This window comes from Myiozetetes cayanensis, unplaced genomic scaffold (genome assembly GCF_022539395.1).
Source record: "Myiozetetes cayanensis isolate MyiCay16 unplaced genomic scaffold, myiCay2020 scf17, whole genome shotgun sequence".
Taxonomy (NCBI): domain Eukaryota; kingdom Metazoa; phylum Chordata; class Aves; order Passeriformes; family Tyrannidae; genus Myiozetetes; species Myiozetetes cayanensis.
Genome location: NW_026087378.1, coordinates 18,118,760 through 18,145,547, shown reverse-complemented (window position 1 = coordinate 18,145,547; position 26,788 = coordinate 18,118,760). Strand labels below are relative to the sequence as shown.

At 57.8% G+C, this 26,788-nt stretch overlaps 1 long non-coding RNA gene across 1 annotated transcript; it reads right to left on the bottom strand.

Annotated features, from left to right (window-relative positions):
- Window positions 1–219: 219 nt before the first annotated feature.
- Window positions 220–26,788, bottom strand: LOC126638461 (uncharacterized). Its single transcript, XR_007628610.1, has 3 exons — window positions 26,749–26,788; window positions 3,450–3,495; window positions 220–485 (listed from the first exon to the last, which is right to left on the bottom strand). It is a non-coding gene; the product is annotated as an uncharacterized LOC126638461 (long non-coding RNA).

Below are 26,788 nucleotides of genomic sequence, written 5' to 3'. Positions count from 1 at the left end.
GCAGGACCTGCTCTGGGTGGTGTGCAGGGCTGGGTGGGCTGGTGAAGGCGACAGATGGAGAGCAGGCACAAAAGGTGGGGATGCAGCCCCCCACCTATCAGCATCCCTGGAGGCAGCACCAAGCATGCCCTAAACCCCCTGTTCTCATGCGAAACCAGCAGAGCCGGGGCTGGGCTGGAGGACTGAAATACGCCAGAACGAAATACCACCTTCCCGATAATGCCTTTTATTGGACTAGGTGACACGCAGGCTTTAGGGGGATAGCAGGAGAATCCTCTCGGCTCATCCGCAGAACGGATTTCCACAGCCCTCCCGGCGGCTTGTCAGCGCTCGGCGCCAAGTCCCTGAAGAGTTATTACCTCCCGACGCAGGGCTCTGTCTGCCGGGAGCTCAGCGGCGTCCCTGCCCCTCTTTGCTGCTTAGAAAGATTACGCCGCCTTGGAATAAGCTCCGTGGAGCGCTGCTGCCGTCGCATCAGACAGGGGCTAATCAGAAAATTAGCAGGGAAAGAGAAGTTTGTGGCAGGAACTTATCTCCGGCGCGGGCGCGTTGTCGCTCCGGTTGCTGCTGCTGCCGCGCCCAGCCCCGGCCCTCGGGGCAAAATTTCCTTGGATTGCAGTGATGAAAGCTGGTACAAGTGTGAGGTGCGAGGTGGTGTGGGTGCACACACGTGTGTGTTTCAGGGTGTTGGTGCATCTTGGGATGGTCCTGTGCAGGGCTAAGGGTTGAGCTTGGTGATCCTTGTGGGTCCCTTCTAAACGAGCATATTCTGGGATCCTGTGCTCGGCACAGGCATTTATGTGTGTGTGTGTGTGCACTCACACACACACACACACCCCACACACACATATACCTGCCCTCGCAAGCCTGGACTTGCACATGCATCATACAATCACAGAATCCCACAATGGTTTGGGTTGGAAGGGACCTTAAAGACCACCTAGTTCCACCCCTCTGACGTGGGCAGGGACACCTTCCCCTAGCCCAGGTTGCTCAGAGCTCCATCCAACCTGGCCTTGACACTCCCAGGGATCCAGGGGCAGCCTGTGTCAAGACCTCACCACTCTCATAGGGGAAGAGTTTCTTCCCAATATCCCATCTAACCCTGCCCTCTGGCACTTTGAAGCCATTCCCCCTTGTCCTGGCACTCCAGGCCCTTGTCAATAGTCTCTCTTCATCTTTCTTGTTGGCTCCTTCAGGCACTGGAAGGCCACAATCAGGTCACCCCAAAGCTTCTCCTCTCCAGGCTGAATAATCCCAATTCTCCATCCTTTCCTCCCAGCAGAGTTGCTCCATCCTCTGCCCATCTTGGTGGCTCCTCTGGACTCTCTGCAGCAGCTCCATGTCCTTGCTGTGCTGTTCCCCAGGGCTGAAGGCAGCTCTGCAGGGGGGTCTCCCCTGAGGGGCAGAGGGGCAGAATCCCCCCTGCCCTGCTGCCCACGCTGGGGGATCAGCCCAGGGCACGGGAGGGTCTGGGCTGGGTCATGTCCAGCCTCTCCCCCACCAGCCCCCCCAGGTCCTTCTCCCCAGGGCTGCTCCATCTGCTCATCCCCAGCGTGGATTGATTCCAGGGTTGCCCCAACCCAGGTGCAGCACCAGCACTTAGCCTTGTTAAACCTCATGTGATTCCCATGGGACCACTTCTTGAGCTTGTCCAGGTCTCTCTGGATGGCCCCATCCTTCAGGTGTGTCAACTGCACCACACACCTAAAGGACACAGGTGAACACAGTGGGACGTGTGTGCCCACATGGCCACATCTGGGCACCTTGGGGACTCTCCCACTTCAGGCTGTGTGTTGTCCCTTGTGCCACTGATGCCTTGCCCACCCAGGACAGAGGTGGTGTCTCCTGTGCTGGCATGACATGAGTCCCCACACCACGGTGGCATTCCAGGGAGCAGTGCTGGATACCCTTGGGTGTTCTCAGTGCCATCCTGTCCTGTGCCACAGGGGCAGGAGCCGCGGGGGGCGGGGGGGTGAGGGTGGCTGGGTGGGTAGGGATTGGTGCAGGGTGATAAAATGCACTGTTCACGTTATTTCAGCCCAAGAATCAGGGAGAGTCACAGGACACTGAGCTAGAAAATGGCATTTACAGAACTCACCACCTGCCATCCCCAGCCCCGACCTTTGCAGACTTCATAGGTGCCATGTGGGCATGGGCACATCCAGAGAGGGGCACAATGGGGGGAAATGGGGACCCCTCCCCACTGTTCCCAGCCCCACAGCCTCTATGTGGGACCCCAAAACCAGACAGAGGGATAGTCATGGGACCCCTCTTCACTGTCCCCACTCCTGCACACCTTCTGTGGGACTCCAAACACAGCCAGATGGGAGAGGAGGGACCAACACCACCATCTCCAGACCTGCAGCTGCTCTCTGGAACCCCAAACATAGCCAGACAGGGAAGGCAAAGACCCCTCCTCACCCTCCCCAGCCCTGGAGCCCTTCTGTGGGATCCCAATCAGAGTCAGAAGGGAAAGACAGAGATTCTTCCCTATACCCTCAGCCCTGCAGCCCCTCCCTGGGACCTCAAACACAGCTAGAGGGGCAGGGTAGGGACCTCTCCCCACCACAAGCAGCCTTGCAGCCCCTCTGTGGGGCCCCAAATGCAGCCACATCCCAGTGTGGGTGCCCTCAGTGGGATGTCTGAGCCCCCTGTGGCTCAGCTCTGTGGCACAGAGGTGTTGCTGGCACCGAGGGCAGAGGGCAGGGACTGTGCTGGGACCCCCTGCCCTGTGTTGGGCAATACCAGCAGCCCCACTAGGCCACATTTTGGGGATAGCAGGTCCAGCCGTAGCAACAGTTACTACGATTCCCTTTTCCCATTCCCTTTTCCCGACTCCAGCGTCTTCCCATGGAAGCTCTGGCGCTGCCACGGATGTGTTTACAGGCAATTAAAGCTCATTAATTGTGCACAGAAGCAACAGAAGCCCCGCGGCAATTTTGGGGGGGAGGGTGAGTCCCGTAGGGGACAGAGCCAGACCCGGCCATCCCTGGTTCATCCAGGGGAATGTGGGGGGCAAGTGGGAGTCAGCCCTGCCCTGGGGTGATGCTGGGCTGAGTTTGGCCCGGAGGTGATGGGGGATGGGAGATGTGCATGGGCGACTCATCTGCTCCGAGTCCCCATGGGAACATTAACCCAGGCACTGAGTCCTGCCAACAGCAAACTGAGGGGCCGAGGGGTCAAGACTCCTTCGAGGGGTATTCTTCCCTAGAGCCCAGTGCTGCGCTCTGGGGATGAATGTGGCTCCGCTCTCAGCAGGAGTGGAGCAGGGTCTTGCTTGAGGCTCTCTCAACACACGTCTGAGCAGAGCTGGTAGGGGAAGGGACCTAGCTGCTGCTCCCCAGCTCTGAAAAACAATAGCAGGAGGAGAAAAACCTTCTCTGGGATTGAAAGGATGCTTTGATTGGGAACAGATGCAGAAGATAAGGGAGGAGGCAGGTACTCACATGGATATGGCACAGGGCCAGCTGCCAGCCTGCTCCTGGCTCCTCCCTGCAGGAAAGGGGAGAGTCTCAGGAGGCGGCTGGTGCTCAGATTCCCACTGTCCTGCCTGCTCCAGGGCTGCTGGGATACACATGGGCTGCCCTGGCAGGCCTCGGTACCAGGGCTGGACACGGGAGCAGAAGGAGGACACAGCAGTGCCAGTGCAGGGAACAGGAGCAGGTGGAGGATGAAGTGGTGCCTGGGATGCACCTGGCTGCAGGATGCAGGGTGTCGGGTCCAGTCCTGAGTGTTGGGTCCAGTCTTGGTGTGATCAGGAGATACCACAGAATTCCTGGGGGGATGAACTATACCTGGCAGGGGGGATTCATGAGGAGGGTGCTCTGCCAAACTGGGAGGGGCTGCAGGCTCAGGATTTATCCTGCCAGGAGAGATGTGGGACTGTGTGTGTGAGCTGAACCCGGTGCCCCATTCCCTGCTGCAGGACCAGCACAAGAGGTGCAGTAAAGATCCTGCTGTGGCTTCTACCTCCTCTTCCTCTGCTTCCTCCTCCTCCAGTGCTGGTAGCTGGGCCCAACAAGACAAGCCACAGTTCTGCCAGGCTGAGGCCAAGGGCACAGCTCAAAGACTAATCATGGTGCTGCTGAAATTCCGTGCCCCCCACCCTCCTGCCTGCAAAGAGGCTGGTGTGCGTGGCGCCAGGTCCTGAGGTGCAGGCAGAGATGCTTAGGGGCACACTGCTGTCAGCAGGAGATGGAGAGTGGCTCGGCAGGGCCTCACCCTGTGCCTGACCCTCCCTCCGGCCCTCCCTCTTTCCTGCAGAGCCATGGCAGAGGCTGGTGTGGGGAGCAAGAGGGTGCTGGAGGGCTGTGGAGTTATGCACAGCAGGGTCTGGACTAGGGTGTGCAAGAATGTCCTGACACATGAGTAGGGGAGAAGAACCCACCTGCCCTTTGGAAACCTCCAAATTCCCCTGGCTAAACCTGCAGAAGGTCATCACCCGCCTCCAAGTGAGTACAAGGCTTTTTCCCCCCTAAAAGCAGCTCCTGAGGCTGGGAGGTGGCCATGCCCTTATTCCTGGGAAGGGATGCAGAGCTCACACAGCTTCCCTGTGAGGCTGCAGGCACCCACCCAACCCCACATGCTCCCTGCTGCCCCACCATGCTGGGCTCGACAGAGCTGACCCCCAGGAGCCAGGCTGGGGGTTGCCAGCATCAATACTTACGTGAGCCAGAGAATTGGGGTGCCCGGCACCCTGTGCAGCTGGGAAGGAGGTCCGTCCCGCCTCTCGCCCTGGCTGGGTGCCAGGCAGCACCAGCGTCAGTGGGAGACGCTTAGCCCACTTTAACCCTTTCCCTGGCACTCCTGATTGCCAGCGGGCCAGGTTCCCGCACCCCCCACCCTCCGCGGCGGCTCCGGTGGGAGGCAATCGGCAGGCGCGCACTGCAGAGCGGCGCTTTTCTTCTCTAATCTTCTTATTTCATTTTAGCATTTACAATACACCCAGCCGGTAATCCTGACATCAAACACGCCACGCGCACTTTCAAGCTGCACCCGACATCAGGCTGCGTGAGCGCTGGCAGGAGCTGCCAGCTCCGACGTCTCCAGATAACACGCGGGAGAAAGACAAGGAAAGCTGCTCTGCCAGCGGGACGAGCAGCCGTGGGGCTCCATATCCTCCAGAGCCCTTTGGCCACCCACAAGGTGCCCCTCGGGGTTGTGAGGGTGTGTTCTGCCCTAGGATGAGGTGGGTGCTGGTTGCACAGGGCAGGTTTTGTCTCTAGGGAGAGGCTGGGGTCAAAGTCACTCACGGTGGCAGCCCAGGGGGCAGGGGCTGAGCTGGGTGACCCTGCTGGTGCCCACTCATCCACCTCCCTCCTCCCTGGAGCTGTGCAGACCTCTGGGCAATCCCAACACTGGAATGTGCTGGAGGCTCTTCCCAGCCATCATCCTTTGGCGACTGGGATGAATGCTGGGATGTGCCCCCTCCCCAGGGGGAGGGCAGGCAGGGGGACCTGCATGCTTGGGAGTGGATGGAGACAGTGTCTAATACCCAATATCCACAGGCATCATCCCCGTGGGGCTGGTGACATGTCAAGACCCGAAGGCTGGACAACCAGTGATGCTCCGGAGTCCCTTTCCCTACTCCCCTGTCCGTGGCTCTTCTCTGATGGATACCAGCTGCTGCGACAGAAATTCCTGAGGGTGGAGAGGCCCTGGCACAGGTTGCCCAGAGAAGCTGTGGCTGCCCCATCCCTGGAAGTGTTCAAGGAGCTGAAACGCTTAGCAGGGCTGGATCGGGGAGAGGGGAATGAAGGGCAAAGAGAGGCAGAAATGCCTGAGAAATCATTTAATCCACCCTCAGGCTCTGGTGGGGATGGGACCCCTGTCTGGTTTCCCCTCATGGATGGTTCTTGGGGGCACCATCCTCTTCCTCAGCCTACACAGGAGGAACAAGCCCAGCAAACACATGCTCTGCCTGGTGCTGGCAGTGCCAGGTGATATGAGGAACGAGGAGGAAGAGAAGAAGGGCAATGACTCCAGTCCCTGTGCAAACCCTGCCAGCCCCTTCCTCAGTGCCAGGTGGGCACTCGCTGGGAGCCCCCGGTAAGGGGTCACGCCCCACAGAACAGTCTTAGATCCAATCATTTCTCGATATTTGGGATTTAATCATCACTAAATATTTTTTTTCCTTTCCTGTTTAAGGCAGAGAAGGGCTACGACTCAATAGGAATTAATTTGCCTAATAAGCGTCTTTGGAAAGCTTTCCCTCCTGCGCATGCCCTGGCAGGGGAATTCCAGGACCTGGGGAATGAAGGCTGTGCCTGATGGGGTGATGCCCAGTATCCTGCCTGCCCCTCTTCCTGTTGGTGCAGACAGCTCTGCCCTGAGCCCACAGGATCCAACTGGGATGCAGCTGTAGAGCACCAGGGGATGCCCATCACCGTGGTGGCACCCACCAGCCCCATGGGGGTTGGCCACAGTGGGCACGGGGCTGGAGCCAGCCGGGGGGGTGGGGGAGCGGGCTCCTGACAGGGAAGATGAATGGTTTTAATCACTCCGCTTACAGGGCACCATCTGAAGTTTCGTGTAAGTTATGATAGCGACAGTTTGCACGAAAATTGTATTTCCAGGCTTCATTGACTGGCTTAATGAGAATCTTTACATGTCAGATATTAAATTAAGAAATTAAAGAGCTGTTTCAGTGTGTATAGACTCCTTCCCTCACACTGAGCTGCTTCTTCCAGATCAATCAGGAACGCGCCTCTAGAAAAGATGGGAGAAGCCTTTGATTTTCTGTCACCGGGGAAGTGAATCTAATACGCGTTGGCACCTAATTCATGTTTTATTAAAAGGCATGAGGTGGATGCTGCCGGCCCCCGCCTCTGCCCGCTGCCCTCTCTCCGCCTGTGCCGCTCCAGGAGGAGGGAGTCTCTCCAGCTCTGCCATCCTTGGCTCCCAGTGCCGCCTGGCTGTCACACTGTCCCAAGTACCGGTATTCCCAGGCTGGGGACATGCAGAGCACAGAGAGGGTGCAAGGTACTGGCTCTGCTAGCCAGAGATGAAGGTCAGTTTGGAAAAAGCCACGTGGGAATCACTATGCTGGAAAATATTGCTGCTCTCCTGTGTTGCCATCCCTGCTTTCATTTCTGTATTGTCTGAGTTGGACCTGAATTCCCTGATCCCTTTGGTCTTCCCTCAAATTTTGCTGGGAGTGGGTACTCGGCCAACAACTCGCCAGCTAGTGGGGAATGGGGAAGATGTCACAACCGTGGGAGGGACTCAGATGGCTGGAGGACATGGAGAATGCCATGGTCACGGACAGGCTCCTGGGCATGGTGAGTTGGATGGGGGCGGAGAATCAGTGCCATGGACACTGGAGATAAACACCTGGGATAGGGACACTGAAGAGTAACTCCTGGGTCAGGGACCCCAGGGATAAATGTCCCAAAGCACGGGTATCCAGGGACAACAGGGATCAATGCCCCTGGTGAGGACATCCAGGGACACCAGGGATAAAAAACTCTTGGTGAAGGCACCCAGGGACACTGGGGATAAATGCCCTTGGATGCGCTTATCCAGGTACACCAGTGATAAATCCCTCCATTCAGTGGCACGCAGGGGCATTAGAGATAGTCCCTGGAGCAAGGCCATACTGGGACAGTGCAGATAAGTTGGGGACACCAGTCAGCTCAGTGTGTTTGGGGAGAGAGTCCAGATGGGATGTGTCTGTCTTTCCTGATCCACCTGGTCCCTGTCATGGAGGAGCTTGGAGACACAGTCACCATCTCAGGAGTCCCCAGGAGGGGAACAGGGGCATCGGGCTCTCTCTGGATGCTTGGATGAGCCCCAATCCCTTGTGGTCAGCACACTTGGATGAAGTCTCACTGTCTGGGCGCTCTCCCAGTCCCCTCACCACATCTCCACCTTCCAAAGTCGAAGGCGAGGAAAGGAAGGCATTGCTCAGGGCAAGGAAAATCCCACCTCCAGGCCCCTGAGCATGCCATCCATCTTCAGCTCCCCACACCGGCCCCAGCTTCTCCTTGTGAGGGGACACTTGGAGGTGAAACAGCTTAATTTGGCACTAATATGAGCAGTGACATTGTCTGCTGTGTCAGCTATCGATTCGTGTCCGCATGGCCCCATCAGTCACTCGGGCTTTTTTATTTTTTGATATTACAGTTGGAAAGGATCAGTCCCCCAGCAGTCCTGGATTGGGCTCACCGTGTCTCTGCAGGAGCCTGGTCCCGGTGTCTCCAGTCTTCTCCCCACTGCTGGGACTCTGTGTCCCCATATGAGGCTGGTCCTGATGTCACACCCCTCTCCCTACTGCCAGGGACCCAATGTCCCTGCAGGAGCTTGGTCCTGATGTTGTTAGCCCTCTCTGCACTGCTGGGACCACATGCTCCCACAGGAGGCTGGTCCTGGTGCCACCTGCCCCCTCCCCACTCCTGGGGGCCTTGTGTCCCCAGGGGAGGCTGGTCCTGTGCCACTCACAGCATTTCTCCCACGGGACAGATGTAGGTACAAAAGGGGATGAGGGGGGAACTGGAGCCACGGTGCTCCTGCATTAAGGCTGCCGGGATGCCTGCAGGAACGGTGCCCCCAGGATCCTTGCCCAGGAGGACGGGGATGGGTCAGGACTGGGACCTATCAGTGCCACTGTCCCCAGGCCACGGCCAGGCTGGCCGAGGTGCCGGCACCGCCCGCGCCAGCCCACCCCGGCAGCCGGGTGCCCCGCTGGCCCTGCCTAAATGTCTCATTAAAGGGATTTGCGCGGCTGCTGAGCCGGGCTGTAATCTGGTGCTTACCGTTCATTTGTTCAGCGTCTCAGGCAGTCGGCAAAGGTCGCTGGATCTTTAATTACCGGGAGGCAAGCGGCGGGCACAGCGGGGAGGAGGAACAGCTGCGGGAGCCGGGCAGGCAGCCCGAGAGCGGCAAGCGCGGCCGGCTAACGAGGGAAATGCTTTCTGCCCTCGAGACCCGGCAGGCGACACGAGCAGCGCTGTCACAGCGCCGCTGTCACAACCCACGGCCTGGCTGCGCAGTTACCGCAGCCTCGCCTGGCATTACCTACTTCCCCCTCCTCCTCCTCGGCCGTGTGTCACCCGTCCCGCAGCCCCAGCCCAACACGGCTTGTCTCGTTCCCACTCCTGTGTGCTGTGAGACACGATGGGTGCCCAGCCCTGGCTACATGGGGCTGGTTGGGAACACACACTCACGTGCATATGTGGGGGTGCCCACCCCTCCCTGGGCAGATTCCAGTGTCACGGCTGTGCCTGTGTCAGGCTGAGCAGGGTGGCTGGAGCTCGGCTAGGACAAGCCAGATGTGTTGATACCTCGCCTGCCCAGACAAGAGCATGAGTGTGCTCCCTGCCCAGAAATCCATGTGGGATGGAGGGATGGGGGTGGGAGCACTGCTGGGATGCTGCATGCTTGGTGCTGAACGTGGGCTGTGTGTGCATGAACCACCATCTTCCAGGGCTCAATATTCATGGGGGGGAGGGGGGGGGTAGTTTGAGCACGTGTGGGTGTTTCTGAGTGCCGAATGCCCCCAGCACAATGGATGTGGGTGTGTGTTGGGGGTGTGTGTGCAACATGGGTTGGATGGAGCTCTGAGCAACCTCATCTAGTGGAGGGTGTCCCTGCCCATGAAAAAAGATGAGCTTTAAGGTCTCTTCCAGCCCAAACCATTCTGTGATTCTGTGATACGGGCTGAATTCCATGTGTGCATGCACATACATGCACTATGAGCTCCCTCGCGTGACCACTCAACGTGTGCAGGACACGAGGGAGGGGGGGGTGTGCTGAGCCATGTGGTGTTTGCACTGCAGAGGGGCCTGGGGATGCTGTGTGGATGACGGCTCCAAAGAGCAAGTGACAGCAGGATGGGCAGTAAAGAAAGTCACACAATTATCCCTCCACTGCGTGTGGAGCCATCCCACTCCATGACAGTCATTAACAGACTGTCATATCCTGCGCTGACAGGTGGGATCAGTGCCTGACCTGAGGAATGAGATGCTCCAGGGCTGTGGTGGTCTTGGGTGACAGGCAGGGACCGTGGCTTGTGCTGCTACCTCCCCCTGCCCATGTGCTTTGCCTGGCCCCCACCCTCACCCCCATCCTGCCCGGGTGCCCAGGTGATGCCGTGCAGCCCTCCACACTGTCCCCAGGGGCTGCCCAGTGTGCAGGGGGAATGCAAAGGCTCTGCCCTCAGCTGCCGGGGGTCCCTGTAGCGCTCGGAGTGCCCTCGGGGCTGGCTGCAGCCTGAGTGACAGCCTGTCACGTTAATGAGCCCCGTGCCAGGCGGGATGGCTGACACCTGCGACCACCTCCTCGGGCCACCCCTGGGGGCTCCCAACCGTCAGGCACGGCCAGGGGAGGTCTGGGGGATTGACACTGAGGCCATCCTTTCTCCTCAATGCCACTGGGATCCGCCTGGCTTTGCCTGACCACAGCCACTTGCAGGCTACAGGATATGCAGGGTGCTGGCTGTGCTCCCTGGCCTGCAGGGCCAGGTGCCTGCAAGGACTGGTGGCACACGGAGCATCCCCTGCCTGGCCCCAGCCAGCCTGGGCAGGGCAAAAGGGGATGGAGAAAGGATAAGCCAGGCCAGTGTGGGCACTGGGCGCTCTGCAGTGGTTCTGGGGCACAGCATCATCCTCCTGCCTCAGTCCCACCATTCGTGGGGCATCTTCCTGCCTTAGCCCACCACTTCTGGAACATCTGCTGCCTCAGCATCACCATTTTGGAACATCTTCCTGTCTTAGTCCCACCATTCCTGGAGCATCCTCCTGCCTCAGCACCAACATGTCTGGAGCATTGTCCTGCCTTGGCATGGCAGTTCTGGAGCATCCTCTTCTTCAGTCCTGCTATTTCTGGAGCATCCTCCTGCCTTGGCACAGCACTTCCAGAGCATCCTCCTGCCTCAGTATCATCATTTTTAGAACATCCTCTTGCCTCAATACCATCATTTGTGGAACATCCTCCTGCCTCAGTCCTACCCCTTCTAGAGCATCCTCCTGCTTCAGCACCAGCATTTCTGGAGTATCCTCTGCGTCAGCATCACCGTTTCTGGAGCATCCTCCGCTCAGTTCCTGCATTGCTGTAGCTCTGCTCCCTAATTCCAGCTCCTGGCCCCATCCTTTTCAACAGTGACAGTTTTCATCCCTCGTTTCCCTGTCTCCTATCTCTCTCCCTTCCTCCCATGTCTCGCTCGCTCCCTTGAAGACACACACGCCTAATCTGCTTGTTAGCCTATCCCTTCATCTAAAACCAATATGCAGCTGAATGCCGGAGATAATTAATTGATCAATTAGATAGAGAACTGCCTGTGCTCGTGGCACTGAACACACGGGAAGGGGGGAGGCTGGTCTAGCACACCTGGCAGTGCCCATGGGAGGGGGTGCTGTGTCCACACCTGGGTGTGCTTGGTGTGTGCCCACCCAGGCCTGCCCGTTGATGCTGAGCTCAGGGTGACACACACCCTGCACCCCCCACATCCCTCTTCCTGCCCCAATTTGCTCCACAGCTGCAAGGACACATCTGCAGCGGTCCCACTGGAAGAGACAGACCACCCAACAAGGTGACCATGGGGCACTGGCATCTGGCAGGCCATGGTCACCTGGCTGCCCCACAGGGTCACAGCGAGTGCATGGGCAATGGGGACCCTGACCCCGGGCCCTGCTGCCCCCCAGCCCAGCGTGGGTATGGGTAAGGGATGGGGCAGTGTCAGGTGCAGGTCTGAGTGCTGCTGGCACCTTGCCACTGTGGCACACACACCGTGTGACACAATGACATGGTCTGCAAAGCCCAGGAGGTGCAAGTGCTGCAAATCCTACCCGGGATATTCCTGCAGCCTGGCATCCGCTGGTCCCTAACACTCCACTCCTCCTGTGTGCTCCCAAGCGTCCCAGAGCACATGGTGGAATGCTGAGTGCCAAGGGGGGTCCCAGCTATCAGGGTGGAGGTCCCAGCTGCCAGGGTGGGTGCCCTAGCATGCCAAGGAGGGGCTGCCAGGCAGGCAGGGTGCTGCAGAGAAGTAAATAATGCAGCAAACTCATGTCTGCCAACCCCCTCCTCCCTGAGCTTTGAAAAGCAACACATTACCCTGATCTCCAGACATGAGTTTTTGTCACCAAACAGGGTGATGAGGAGACTTTGAAGCAAATACAAACACCGGGAAAGGGAATACATAAGAAGAGAGTCGCGTGTTCTCTTCAGAAAACAATTGCGGTGTCAACTACACAGAGCAGCTCCGTGGAGGGGGAGCTGCTAACCAGGAACCTGACAGCCCCAAACGCCAGGAATTATCATTAAAATGATGAAATCATCCCTCTGCTGACAGGGCTCTGGTGCCTTTCCTATTCCAGGACACACAGACGCCCCTTCCCCTCCTCCCCTTGCACCCCACCTTGCCCCAAGTTCTGTGTGTGCCCCTGTGGTGGTATCACTGTCTCAGTTGGGGACAGATCCCCTCTGCACCCACCTGTGCTTTGTCACCTGCATGCCCTGCGTGCATGGTCCTGTCTTGCACGTGCACACCTGCACCACCTCCTGCTTTGTGTATATCCTCACACCTTGCACAGGGCACTCACGCCTTGCACACTCACACCCCACGCACTCCCACATGCTCTCCTGCCCCACAAATGCCCTCACACCTTGCACACTTCACCTCGGTGGTCCTGTGTGCCCCCTTCTCCCTGACACCCTCCCTGAAGCTCCATAAATAACATATACCTGTGTGGGGATGTAAAGGCAGTGCTATATATAGCCTGGGAGATGGTAGAGCTCAGTGGCAGGTACCTGTCTCTGTCTGAATTTCACGGGGACATTTAAGGTGCCTTGGGAGTTCAGGCAGGATTTGGGGGAGGTCTGTCTTTGAGCCAGGCCCTGCATTGGAAGGGCTCAGGACAGTCCCTGGGAGCTTGGCGTGGGGTGCTGCCCCTTGACATGCAGGGCTGTTCCTGAGGCCATGGGTATACCTTGGTGTGGGGGTGCTGCCTCGAGGACCCTTGGAGCTTGGGGGAAAGAGGGGGCACCTTTTTATGGCACACAGGCACCTCCTTGCCTTCAAATGCACGTGCATCAATGCTCTGCACGAGCACTCACACCCTGTGCACACTTGGAACACGTGAACAATCACCCCTGCATCAGTGCATCCATCCTGCTCACACTGATCCCTGCACCAGTATTCCCAGCCTGCTCATATTCATCCCTGCACCAGCACTTCTCTGCTCACATGCAATCCCTGCATGAGCACTCCTATCCTGTTCACACTCATTCCCTGCAGAAGCACATCCATCCTGCTCACACTCACTCCCTGCACAGCAACTCCCACGCTGCTCACTCTCATCCCAGCATGAGCAAATCCACCTGGTCACACTTATTCCCTGCACAAGCAAATCCAGCTGCTCACACTCATCCCTGCACCAGCACTTTCACCCTGCTCACACTTATTCCCTACACAAGCACTTCTACCTGCTCCAATTCAACCCTGCGCCAAACAGCGCTCCCACCCTGCTCACCCACACTGTGAACACCCCTCCAGCCCTGCACTCAGGCCTTGCACCCCCCTTCACCTCTCAGACACACTCACGTCCTGCATGTTCTCTCACACCTTCCTTGCCCTTCCACACCTTCACTGTGTGCCCAGACACGGCACATGGGATCTCACCCTGCGCACGTGCCGCCTCTCACACCTCGCACACGTGTGTCCTGGTGTATGCTCCGGGTGCGTTCCTGGCATGACCCCAAACGTGCCTCTTCCCATACCCACGGCTCCAGACACTCCCTTCCTGCACCCCCTGACCTTGCCCAGCCCCCCACCCACGGGGCCACACTGGGCACACCGGCTCGCTGCCCCCACATCCCTGCAGACACCTCTCCCTGCTCCCTCCATCCCTGATCCATCCATCCATCCATGCATCCGTCCGTCTCCTGACACCTTCCCGCGCCCGGTGCTGTCGCCCTTCTTCTCCCTCTTTATCTCTGGCTCCCAGCTGCTTCTCGCCCCTCCCCGCTGCTCACTCCATCCCTCCTCTCCCCATCCCTCGCTCCCGCCGCGGTTATCGCTCCCTCGCACACATCCCTCCTCCCTCCCTCCTTCTCCTCATCCTTTCTCGCTCTTCACATGCTCCCCTTCTCCCTTCTATCCCCACCGCTCATACCTCCATCCCCGCATTTCATCCCTCTCCATCCGCCAGCTTTCTTGGGTACCTCCTTGTCCAGCCTCGGGGCTACCACCCCACCCGGCCGCCCATGTCCCCGCGTCCCCGGCTCACGTGTCCCCTCGGTGTCCCCGCCGTGCCCCGATTTTGCCGCGCTGCCGCAGCCTTTAAAGTTTCAATCAGGCTCGGCTGGGAGAGGTGGGGAAGGCTGCGCCTCCCGCTCCCAGCCCTGCGACGCCGCGCTGCCACTCTGAGTGCTCCCGCCTTATAAATTTTACATTATTACCCTCTTTAAAGTATATAAAATAACTATTCATAAATTATTGAGGGGAAATTTAAAATACTACAAATGTTTATAAATGTTTATCAAGAGGTCTTCAGAAGTGAGCGAGTGGAGCCTGAGTGACTTCCCATAGCTGGCAGGAGCACGGCAGCCCCCCTGCCCCTGCCCGCAGGGGGATTTCGGGGAGACCCTCAGCTGGAGACCAGCACAGGCTCCCAAGGCCTCGTTAATTCATGTTCCCATGGGTGGTGAGGAACAAATTCACATCTGGGTGCTGTCTCCTGCTGCCAGCAGCGCTCGGGATCCAGGCAGCCCCATGACCTGCTGAAGTATGATCCCACTCTGAGACTGTCCCTAGGCAAGGACAGATGGCCTGTCCTGCTTGGGACATGTCCTAGACAGCTGAGAATGTGTTCTGCCCTGCTGGGGACACAACCTGACCCACTGGGGACACGTTCTGACACACCGGGGACAGGTTCTGTCCTGCTGGAAACCTGTCCTGACCCACTGGAGATAAATCCTGACCTACTGGTGGCATGTTCTACCCCACTGGGGCACATCCTGTTCTGCTGGGGACATGTCCTGCTCTGCTGTGGACATATCCTGACACATGGGGACATGTCTTGCACCTCTGGGGTAACATCCTGCCAAACTGGAGATTTGTCTTGCCCTGCTGGGGATGAGTCCTGACCCTCGGGAGACACGTCCTGCCCTGCTGGGAACACATTCTGCCCCTCTGGAGACATGCCTTAACCCACTGGGGATGTATTTTGTCCTGCTGGTGACGTGCAATGACCCACTGGTGACGTGTCCTATCTCCCTGGAGACACATCCTGCACTGCTGGGAACAAGTCCTGACCCACCAGGGACACATCCTGACCCACTGGGGACATGTCCTGTCCCTGGCAAGCACAGCACCTCCAAGGCTGGGCAGCTGGCATGGCATGGCATGGCATGGCATGGCACAGACCTGTAGGAATGGCATCACTGAGCCTGGGCAGCTGGCTCAGCATGGCACAGCATTGCAAGGCATAGCATAGCACACTCCTGCAGGGATGGCACTGCCAAGCAGAGGCAGCTGGCATCGCACAGTCCCTGGAATAACCATGGCACAACCCCTAGAATAACCATGGCACAGCCCTGATGTAGCCATGGCTCCACACTTGGCTGCATTAATAATCAGCCGGCTGATGGGGAAGGATTTACCAGCTGTTTTTCATTACTCCATTGGCCTCAGATAAATCAGGGATCCTGCACATCCTTTGCTCCTCTTCCCAAGGTGATCCAGGATCCAGGTTTCACCTGCAGGCAGGGTGTTACTGCCAGGGAGGTGCCAGGATAGGAACCACCTACCAAAGACCAGTGCTGTGGACATCCTTGTCCCTGTGCAAATCACAATCATACACAACACACAGGCTGCAGGACATGGACACCATGGCTGCTGGGATGGAACAAAGCACTGGAGATGTCCACAGGAAGCCCAGCAGAGCCTGGAGACTATGCCCACCAGAGGGTGGCAAAGGAGCTCTGCTTAACCCCGGTGAGTGGGTCTGCCAAGTGTGCACAAGTGGTGCGTGGATGCTCAGTGATCCAATAGCCCCCAAAAAGAGCTGCCTGCAGGGATTGTGTTTAAAGCGCCGGCTGATTGGGGTAATCATGGGAGCAGAGAGCGCATTAGCTGTGAAGGTTTATAAAGGGAAATTAAAATAAAATTGGATGTGACAGAAAAGTACATGGAAAATTAGTATAAGAATATGAATATTTATGGCTGTGGGAGCACGCACAGGGAAAGGGCTCCTCTGCTCCAGGCCACCCTCCCTGACATGGGGCTCGGGTAGGCCCTGGGGCAGCACCAGGGTGTGGGGTGGCCACGTCATGCTCCACCTTTGGTCATCACTGTCACCACTGACGTGCCTTTGCAGGGATGATGGAGATAGTGGCACCCCAGCTGTGTGCCCGTGTGCCCCTTGCTGGCATGTCCCAGTGTTGGTGGTGGCACTGCCACACAGACAGGGACAGGTGCAGCGTGGGAGCATCGCTGGTGGCAGAGAGGAGGGGGTTGGCACCGTGAGGTGCTGGCATGTACCAAGGCTGCTCAAGCAAGAATTAGGGCACTAGGACAGAGCTCAGCCTGCCAGGATGGTCAGGCACAGCTCTCCTCCTGCCTGCTGGGGCTCTGCCCACCCAACTGGGCTCCGCAGGGTTTGCACCACTCAGCAGCCCCCCAGCAGCGGGTGAAGATGCCACCACCCTGCGGGGGACGAGTCCCCCTACCCCACCTTCCCCCAGCATCCCTTCCTGCCCTGCCGCGTGAGCGCTGCCGGACCTAGGGGCAGCCACCCCCCTGTCCCCTGCCTCTGCCACACTTAGAAGCCATTAAAATAATTGAATGCTTTAAATATTCAGCGCTCGGCTTAAATATTCATCAGCAAAGTTATCCTGATTGCTAAACAGCATCAGCACAGGCTGGGAGACGGTTCCTCTCCACAGAGCTCCCCCCGCCCCCGTGCACAGCCCTGAGCACCCCAACCCTCACGTGGGCATGCACAGGGACAGACACACCTGCACACACGTGTGCACACATGTGCACAGGCGTGCACACTTCATGCGTGGAAAAGGATGCATGCAAACACTCCCAGAGCGGTGGGTACAGGCACTGGGAGCACTTAGGGGGACTGGGAGCATGTTTAGGTGGCTGGTTTTACCCCCCCACCTGAGCTGGGCTCCCCTGGTGATACAGGGGGAGGTTCTCAGTGTCCCCATCACTGCCCACTCTGGCACCAACAGCTTAAATCCCACTCCAGGACTGCTCTGGTCATTCCCAGGATCCCTATACTGGTGCCACCAAGGGTCCGGGGCAGCAGCACTCACCTCTACCAAAAACCACACAAAAACTGTGTGATGTGCAGCCCAAGAACTACTCCTGGTCAGTCTCTGCTGCAGGGGTGCCCTGCAGGGTGCAGGGGTGGCATCCCTGAGCCAGTGCTTGCATTATTTAGGTGCTTGTACCAGAGGGAAGGACAGATTAAGGACTGATTCCTGACTCAACAGTAGTGAGAGATGGTCCAAGTGGACCCCACTTGGCATCCCAACATGCCTGGGAAGGCATAACTTTGAACCCCCTCCCTTACTTCCCAGGCACCCCAGCCCTTGTGCTGCTGTCAAGCCACCATTTGCTGGAGACTCTTGATGGAGAAGCGCCTTTGGACATGAAAGGAGGGTTTGGTGATCCACCCAGCTTGGCCCTTCGTAGCCACACCTTTATTATTAAGTGCCCTCTGCACAATCCCTTTCCTCAGGCTGGTTGATGGCGGGGGGGATGTTCTCTGCCAGTTCTGCAGATGCGGCACTGTGTGCCACTTGCCAGGGTGACTGCAGAGTCACAGAACGGTTTGGGGTGGAAGGGACCTGAAAGAACATCCAGTTCCACCGCTCTGCCATGGGCACCTTCCACTAGCCCAGGTTGCTCCCAGCCCTGTCCAACCTGGTCTTGGACACTTCCAGGGATCCAGGGGCAACCACAGCTTCTCTGTGCCAGGGCCTCCCCACCCTCACAGGGAAGAATTCCTTCCCAGTTTCCCATCTAACCCTGCCCTCTGGCAGTGGGAAGCCATTCCCCCTTGTCCTGTTCCTCCAGGCCCTTGTCCAAAGTCCCTCTCCAGCTCTCTTGAAGCCCCTTCAGGCCCTGCAAGGGGCTCTCAGGTCTCCCTGGAGCCTTCTCTTCTCCAGGTGAACCCACCCAGCTCTCCCAGCCTGACTCCAGAGCAGAGGGGCTCCAGCCCTCAGAGCATCTCCATGGCTTCCTCTGGGCCTACTTCAACAGGTTCACATCTTTCTTGTGCTGAGGACCCCAGACAGAACTGGATGCTGCGCTCCAGGTGGGGTCTCAAAAGAGCAGAGTAGAGGGGGAGAATCCCCTCCCTTGACCTGCTGCCCCCTCCTCTTTGCATGCAGCCCAGGATGCACCTATTCTTGGCTATACCCTGTGCCCTTGGTTGTGACTCCATTTTACCCACTGCTGAGTATTTTCTTGGTCCCCAAATGCCACTCACAATGGCTAGAACTGGGCTGTGGGGAGAAGAGCACGAGTGGACCATCCCCTGCAAAACCAGAGGTCAGAGCAGGACTTCAAGAGCACAAAAGAGCTCTGCACTGCACCGAGGCTCTCGATCTTCTCATCTTCTGCTGAGCTTGACAGCACTCTGGTATAATCTTCCATTAGGAGACAAAAGATCATTGCTCGACACCTCTATTCCTGGAACTGAGTGACTCAACTGAGAGAAGCAAGAGGAGGAGAATCAAGAGCTGATACAGCCCATGGCTGAGAACAAACGGTGCTCTGAAAAGAGGAAAACAACTTGCCAGAGGCAGCAAAACCTCTACCACCCTCTGGAGGTGGGTGAATCCAGAGCAAACACCTGCTTTTAGAAGGATTTTCCTTCTTCATTGTGAGGCACTACAGTGGGAGTGTGGGGAGAGCCTGCACATCCCCAGCCAGGAACCACTTTCCCATCTGGAGTCTTATGAGAGGCAAGATCTGAAGTTCAGCACCTTCAGGAATCCCATCATAAGCCCCCAGTCCCTCCAGGGATGGCCTGCAGGGCCCAGAACCTTCTGGGGTGAATCCTGCCTGCAGTCCTGCACCCGCAGCCCTCACAGTGAGCGGTGTTGGTGGGTAAAGAGCTTTTGCCTTTCACCCAGGGCACATTTTCTCTCCAGCAGCAGCTGGCAGGGAGCAGATTCCACTGGTGTGCTGGTGCATTCCCACACTCACACGGGCGCTGGCACGTGTAGGCACACGGAGAGGTGGGAATGGCCCCGGCAAAGTTCTGCAAACAGCCCCAAGAAAATGGTTCCTCAAATACCTAAAGCAGGCTTAGGTTTAAGCACTCTCGCTCCAAAGACGGCTCCCGCATACGTTTTGCCGGCTGGAGCGGCATCGTTAATCCCGAGGAATCATGTACTTTGCATCCACATTTGCCATTCAGATTTGCACGGCAGCAGGCAGAGATGGAGAGGGGGTGCCGGGGGGGCTTGGGGTGCTCCCAGCCCTGAGGGGTTGGACCCTGTCCATGCCACGGCTCAGCCAGACCCCGAACAGAGCAGAGCCTGTCGCTCCACGTGGCTGCCGAGCACCGGGAAGGAGTCGCTGGTTTATCTGATATGATTTAATCAGCCCTATAATTAGATTAATTTGTTGATTTGATAGCAACCCATTTCTCGCTGTTAGATTTGTTTATGTGTGTTTTATGTTCCAGTTTGGCAATAAAATAGGAACTGAGGAGGTGGGAAAGTCCTTCCATGTGCCTGTGCTCTGCCCCTGTGGCTGGAGAGGCACAGCCAGGGGTCCTGCCGGCTCCTTGCGTGGGGAGGGAACGGGCAGGATGGGCAGCTGCAGGGATGTCAGCTTTTTGGAACAGTCTGCCATGGGGTGAGTGTAACCCTACAGTGACAGCACAGGGGACAGAGGGACCCAGGATGGTCCCAGTCCCACTCCAGCCACCTCCCCCTGCATCCTAAAGCAGCAGTGCCTAAAAGGAAAAATAAACCCAAATCTGCCTGTTCGAGGGGGGAATAGGTGGGCTGTGGGGTGTGTTGTAAACCAGAGGATGCTTCTACTGACTTGGCAATGCAGGGGGAGAGGGGGCTTTGGAAAGGTTCCCTCCTCCCTGGAGGAGGAAACAGGCTGTGCTGTTGGTGGCCCAGCCCGGCACGGCAGCCAGCAGCTGCTGGTGATGGATGCAGAGGGACGTGGACCTCGCGATGCCTTCAGCTCCAGCCTGTGCACAGCCCCCTGCCCTGCCTGCCCCCCAGCAGTTCTTTCCCGTGAAGCTCAAGCAGTGCAAGGGCACGCACAGGAGCAGGGTGAGTCCTGACCCTCCTCCTCGCTGCTCTTCCCAGGGCAGGAAGGGAGGTGTCGCATCACCCGAGGCGGCTGCTGGCACCTCTACCACACAGGTGCTGCCTGCTCCCAGGGTGGGGGGCAGCCGTGGCACCCCCTGCCACCGACTCAGGGCCACATCCACCCAGGTGACTCTTCCACCAGCGCGGCGTCACCCTTTGCCAGCCTGGCAGCCGCCCCGGCCGCTTCGAAAGGCTGAATAATTAAAATTAACAAGGCTGGCTCGGGGAGGGGTGCGGGGAGCAGGCGGGAGGAGGGAAGGCGGGAGCGACACTGAGCGAGCGCGAGGGTTTGCCGGCGAAGCCCGTGCGAGGAGCTCTTTGATGGGCAGTTCCTTTGATCAGAGATCTGAATACAGCCCTCACGTTCCCCGCGTGTAAGCCCACTGCCTAATTACCACACGGCAGGGCCGCTCCGAGTCCTCGGCACGTTGCTGTAATAGATTTCCCCGCGTCCAGCCTGGAGAAGGACATCGATTCCTGCCCACAGCCGCAGGCTCATGCTAAACATTGCGTCCTATCGATTTTTTTTCTCTCTCCCCCCCCTTTTCACTTTTTTGCCTTTTTCTTTTTTTTTCTTTTTTTTCCTTTTTTTTTTTTAAAGAATTTTCTTTATTTTCATTAAATCATTAATCAGGGAAGAATCTACATTTTTATCATTTCTATGGCTGGAGAGGAAGAGAGGAAAGTTATATTGCCATAGAAACCGTTCCCTACCGTTCTCAGCCTCCGAGCAGTCCCTCTTGTGCTGTCTCTTGTCAAAAGGCGTAATTGTTGCTCCTGATCTTCACTGCTCAATTAGCAGTGATGTCTCCCTTCAAGTTAATTGCTGGAGATGGGAGGAAGTAGGACAAATGTAACCTTTTAGATGAAAAGATCTCTCCCCCCCCTCCTTCCCCGCCTTTCCTCGCTTGCAGGCACTCGAGGGCCCCTCTGCAGTGAGCTGTGGGTGCGGGAGCCCCACTGGCCTGGGAATGTTTCATCGCTCCCCACTGGGGACCCCTCCCTAACTCTCTCACCACGTCATCCATGGCAGGACCCCTTTGTACCCCCCCACCCCCTCTGCCTCTTCCAAAAACATGACCACCAGCTCAGCCTCTCCCCAGTCACCTCCACACCAGCAGTGTCACTCAGCCCAGCATCTCCTGGGCTGGGACAACCCTCCTGGACACTCTGGGATTGCTGGCCAAGCTCCCACGGCGTGTTCCCATGCTGCAGCAGAGCTCACCTCCCCAGCAGGAACAGGTCTGGGTGGGTTCACAGTGATGGGGTGGCCCAGGAGCAGGGGGACCCCTGCACAGGGCCAAGGTAAAGCCTGGTGACAAAACAGGGCAGAGTGGAAGGTGGAGATGGAAAAACAAGCAGGAGGGTTTCATCCTGCAGAAATAATACCAGGAGCACCAGTACAGCTCACAAACGTGTTGGATGGGAGCAGTGACCTCGGGCAGGAGGAGGGTTCAGAAACGCCTGGACAGAGGGTTTCTCACCCTGGAGGGCTGACAGACAAGCCACACAATATATTAAGGAGCAGAGAAGTGTGGCAGCTGCCTGTACCTTTGTAGTCAGAACGGCCCTTAAACACTGACTGGAGTGTCTGTAAGACACAGATCACCCCAGCCACGCGTGATGTGCAGGGCACAGACCCACACGGTGCTGCCAAGTGGCATGCCAGTGGCATGGGGACAGGGAAGTGGGGACAAGGCAGCCTGGTCAAACCTGCAGCACAGGACCCCCTGCTCATGTGCCACATGACGAAACAAATGAGCCCTCGGAGCTCAGGACGGTGGTGAAGGCAACATGGACAGCTGGAGGATGGAGGGTGTGAGGGCATCCAAAGGGTTGTCTGGCAGGCAGGAGCTGGACACAAGGAAAGAGGGTGTCACCACCTATGGGGGACACTGGGGTACCTGTCAACACTGGAAGACCACCAGGAAGGCTCAGGGCAGATCCAGCTGGTGGAGAGTGACACAAGGAGAGTCGATATTGCTTTCTGACAGCCACAGAGTTGCAGAGCTGGAGAATGGTTTGGAATGGAAAGGACTTTAAAGTTCATCTTGTTCCAACCCCCTGCCATGGGCAGGGACACCTTCCACTAGACCAGGTTGCTCCAAGCCCCGTCCAACCTGGCCTTGGACACTTCCAGGGATGGGGCAGCCACAGCTTCTCTGGGCAACCTCTGCCAGGGCCTCCCCACCCTCTGAGTAAAGAAGGTGTCACCAATATCCTTGGACACCTCTCCCCAGCATCTCCCTTGTAAGGATCCTGCTGCTCCAAATGGAGCTGGAGCAGGAAGAGCCCTCCCAGCTCACAATGCCTCCACCTGAGCTGCATCCCAGGAGGTCTCAGCTCACCGAGGACATGGCTGCACAGCCAGGGCTGAGGGTGCTTTGTGGAAGGGGTCCCTCGGGGGGGAGGAGGCAAGCTCTTTTTTAGGGCAGCTCTGTTCCAAGTGCTTGATCGAGGCAGAACCACTGCATAAATGCCCCAAGGATGCTCTAAGCATAGCCCATGTCACTCCCATGTCACTCCCAGAAGGTCTGGAGCTCAGTTGAAAGAGTTCTACCTCCATCAGCAAGCCCAGGGCAGCAGGAGGGCCAGCCAAACCTATTCAGCATAAGCAGCCCTCGTTAAAAGCAAAATTTTGCTGTCGCTCAGCAAATCACTTGCAAGAGACCCCTGCCGAGAGGCAGATGAGCACAATGTTCATCCCTGCTCCTGCTCATGGGTTTACACCAGCTCCATGCTGGTTACTGCTTGGGTACAGCTATCACAGAGTCAGAGGATATCCTGAGTTGGAAGGGACCTCAAAGGTCATTGAGTCCAACTCCTGGCCCTGCACAGACACCCCAAGAGTACCACCCTGTCCCGCAGAGCGTTGTCCAAACCCTCCTGGAGCTCTGGCAGCCTTGGGGCTGTGCCCACTGCCCTGGGGAGCCTGTTCAGTGCCAACCACCCTCTGGGGGAAGAACCTTTTCCTGAGATCCAACCCAACCCTTGCCTGATGCAGCTCCAGCCATTCCCCCAGGTCCTGTCATTGGTCACAGAGAGCAGAGATGGTGCTGCCCCTGCACGGCCCCTCATGAGGAAGCTGCATTTGTTGGTTGGGAGCGAGGTGTGATGGTGGTGACGCAGCAGAAACCATGAAGCAAGGGGAGCTCTCACCTTGAGATGATGGCAAGGAACTGCTCACACCCTAAGCAGGGACAGGAGCTGCTCTCCAGCCCACAAAACAACGGTCCCACCCCTGGTGGCCTTGGCCCCTCTGGCTCTTCGTCTCTTTTGCCTTTCTGCCAAGTCAGGCAGTACTGACTCCCTTTCCTCTTACAGAGTGGAGATTATGAGATTGGCTTCTCCAAAGCCAGAACTATGTTACTCTCCTGGCTCCCATCACTTGCTGTGTTGCTGAGCAGATCCAACCTCAGGCTCTGCTCCGTGGCAATCTCCACCTTCTCAACACAAGGCCACCGCATTCTGCCCGGATGCTGCTGGCCTGAGCTCCTCCCGCTCCAGTGCCACGTGTCCTGGCTCCTCCTGGGCTTCACTGGTAGGTCCAAGACAGGGACCCCCCCCACCACTGTGCATCAGCCCTGGGGCCACCTTGCAAACCTTGCCCTGGCCACGGATGCAGCTTCTCTAATGCCCAGGATGCTCCGACTCTAATGCCTGGGATGCTCTGGAGAGTCTTTAAACCAGGAAAAAAACACCACGTGAGGCTGAAAAGAGACATTTTGGGGACTGAGGAATCACTCGAGGATGCTTCCCTGTGTGAATGAGCACTTCCCTGTCTCCGGAAGGTACGAAGGAGCAATTGGCAAGCCGGGGCTCAGCTTCCCTTCCACTGGATGCAAACAAGCCCTTAACATTTAAGCAAGTGCCTCTGCTTGTGGAGACACGCGGGGTGCCGAGTGCTCACTTCAGAGCTCCTCGTGACTCCCGCCCTCCGCGGGAAGGTCGGGGAGGGGGTGGCGGGGGGAGAACACCCAAAGGCACCGGGAACGTCCCCTCCGGGGTGCCCTCACCCCGCCACACAGCCCCGCCGCTGTGCTCCGGTTCCGCCGCTCCGGCTGCAATTAAAGTTCACCCTGAACGCTGCATTAATGTCAGGTTTGCATCTCATTTCCCCAGCGCCAGGTAAGGAGGGGCCGGCAGGCTTGGAGAAGGATCACACGTGGCAGCTTTTAATAGAAACCCGCCCGCCTGTCACCGCCGTCTCATCATTCCTCTTGAAACGTTTGCTAATTACCAACAAGCCGTGTTTGTATTTCGGGTGTGACGTTCCCCTCTGCAGCCCCGCTCCTCCTGGTCCTGGCCCCCACCCGAGCCGGCAGCAGCGCCTGGGGGGCTTTGGGGAAGGTGGGAATTGCAGGGTGGGCTCCAGAAGGGCTATAAAGACCCAGTTCCTTCTGGAGATGGACCCAGGGTGGGTGAAAAATGGCTCCTCCAGTTACTCTCTTCTCCCTTCCCATTTTCTGTGAAGGACAATTTCTTTGGAGATGTCCTCAGAGTTAAACATGATGAGTTAAAGCTTTTGGGATCACTCCTGCCACTCCTCCCATCCTGGTGGTGCTCTGCTGCACCAGGACACCCCTGCCACCAGCTCTGCCCCAGGATCAGCCTGTCCCACACATCTCCCCTTTGGAGCCTTACCATGGGCCATGCCCAAGCTCCGAGGACACTGTGACCTGAGTCACATGTCAACTGCTTTCATCTCCAGCTGCTTCCTGGGGACATCCCACCTTTTTCTCCTGTGGTCCAGGGGGCTGATGGGGCAGGGGTGAGATGGGGACCTGCTGCAGTGATGCACTGTGCGGACCAAGAGAGCCGGTCCTTGGGGCTCTGACCCCATGGGACTCCGTCTGCTTCACCTCTCACCCTTGTCTGGGACTCCTCCTGGGGCAGCAGGAGCCAAGGGGCTGAGGGGAGGCAGCAGAGAGGGGAAGGCAGGGTTGGGGAAGGGGCTGGAGCCTTGTTTCAGAGGATGTGCCAGGAAGGTACAATGCTGAGCCGCTCCTGCCCCTCTGTGACCCCACACACTGGGTCTCACACGCTGTCCCACACCTTGAGGCTAACCCAGGCCCCTCCTTGTGCCCCTTCTGATGTGGCAGCAAGTGCTTGAGCGTCACCACATTGCATTCAGAGCCTGGAGAGGAGCTGGAGAGGGGGGATATCTGCCTGGCCCAGTGCCAACTATTTGCAGTGCAGGGATGACACTTGGGACTCCCTGAATTTGGGAGACCCCTGCGAGGACTCCTCCTGGTCTATGCCAGCCCCTTCTTGTCCAGTGGTTCTCCAGTGCTCTGGGGGCTTGGGAATGCCCCTTTATCCCAGTGCAATCCACTTCCCTGCTCCCGCTGACACCAGGGGTGGTGTTGCAGCAGGAGAAGGACGGGAGCTACACGGGAGACCCTGGACTTTACCCACCCACCTCCTGAATGTCAAGGCAGCTGCAGTTTTCCATGGTTGGAAAGGGGCCAAGGCAGGTGCCTTGCTGGCTGGGAAGCCCACCCAGCACAAGGAGAGGCACCCAAGGCACCCACCCACTTCCTGGGGTCTGGCCAGCTCCTGCTGCCACCCGGGTGAGTGACAGCTCCCAGCCCCCCAGCCCACCTCCCCCCTTGTCAATCCACTGGGGAATTATTTATCCTGACAATAGCAATTGTCTGCACGGGCCCTTCCCCCTCCCCAGCACCTACCCCAACAAAGGAAATCATCCTGATATGAAAGGGAAAATTAAATTACCCCAATAAAGACTTAGTGCTGCTTTAATGACATCACCAGACTCAGGCGCTAATTAGCTGAGTACAAAGGAAGCTAAATGTGAAAACGTGAATTTCTGTTCCCTTTTCTCCTGTCGTATAGTCTTGGGAGTGGGAGTCTTGGCAGGCATGGCAGGAGGAGATGCTCCCACCCGGCTGGGCGGTTGCGTGCCAGGCTCTGGCAGCTGGGTGCTGCCACTGCTGAGGGGGAAGAGCTCATGGAGGTTTTGGGAGCCTGTTTAGATCCAGCCAGGGATCCATGAGCTCCCCACACTTGAACCCTGCTCTGTGCCATCCCTTTCCACTGCAGTCCGTGCTTCTCTCACTGAGTTCAGGCAACCACAAGCCTCGTTTGGTGTGAAGCCCTGCACAGCTCACACCCCCCTGCACTGCACACACACCTCACACCGTGTACAACTCACAGCTCAAGGTCTGTGTCCCCTTGCTCTGGGCCAGCATCCATGGCAGCATGTCCCCAGCCCCTGTCTGCAGGACCCTGGCACTGTGACAGTGCCAGCACCTCCGTCTGCACTGTGCCAGCCGCCCACCCTCCCCGCAGCCCACCAAGGCATCAGTTCTGTTTGCAGGTCCCAGGCTTGGCCACCTCCCCTGCCGTGTCCCCACCATGGCTGAAGTCCCCTGGCCCCCAGGGTTACCCTTGGACCCAGAATCCTCCCTTAAGGCATCCACTTACCAGTGCAGGTCTGCCGGTTTCCTTCCAGTCCCATCGGGAT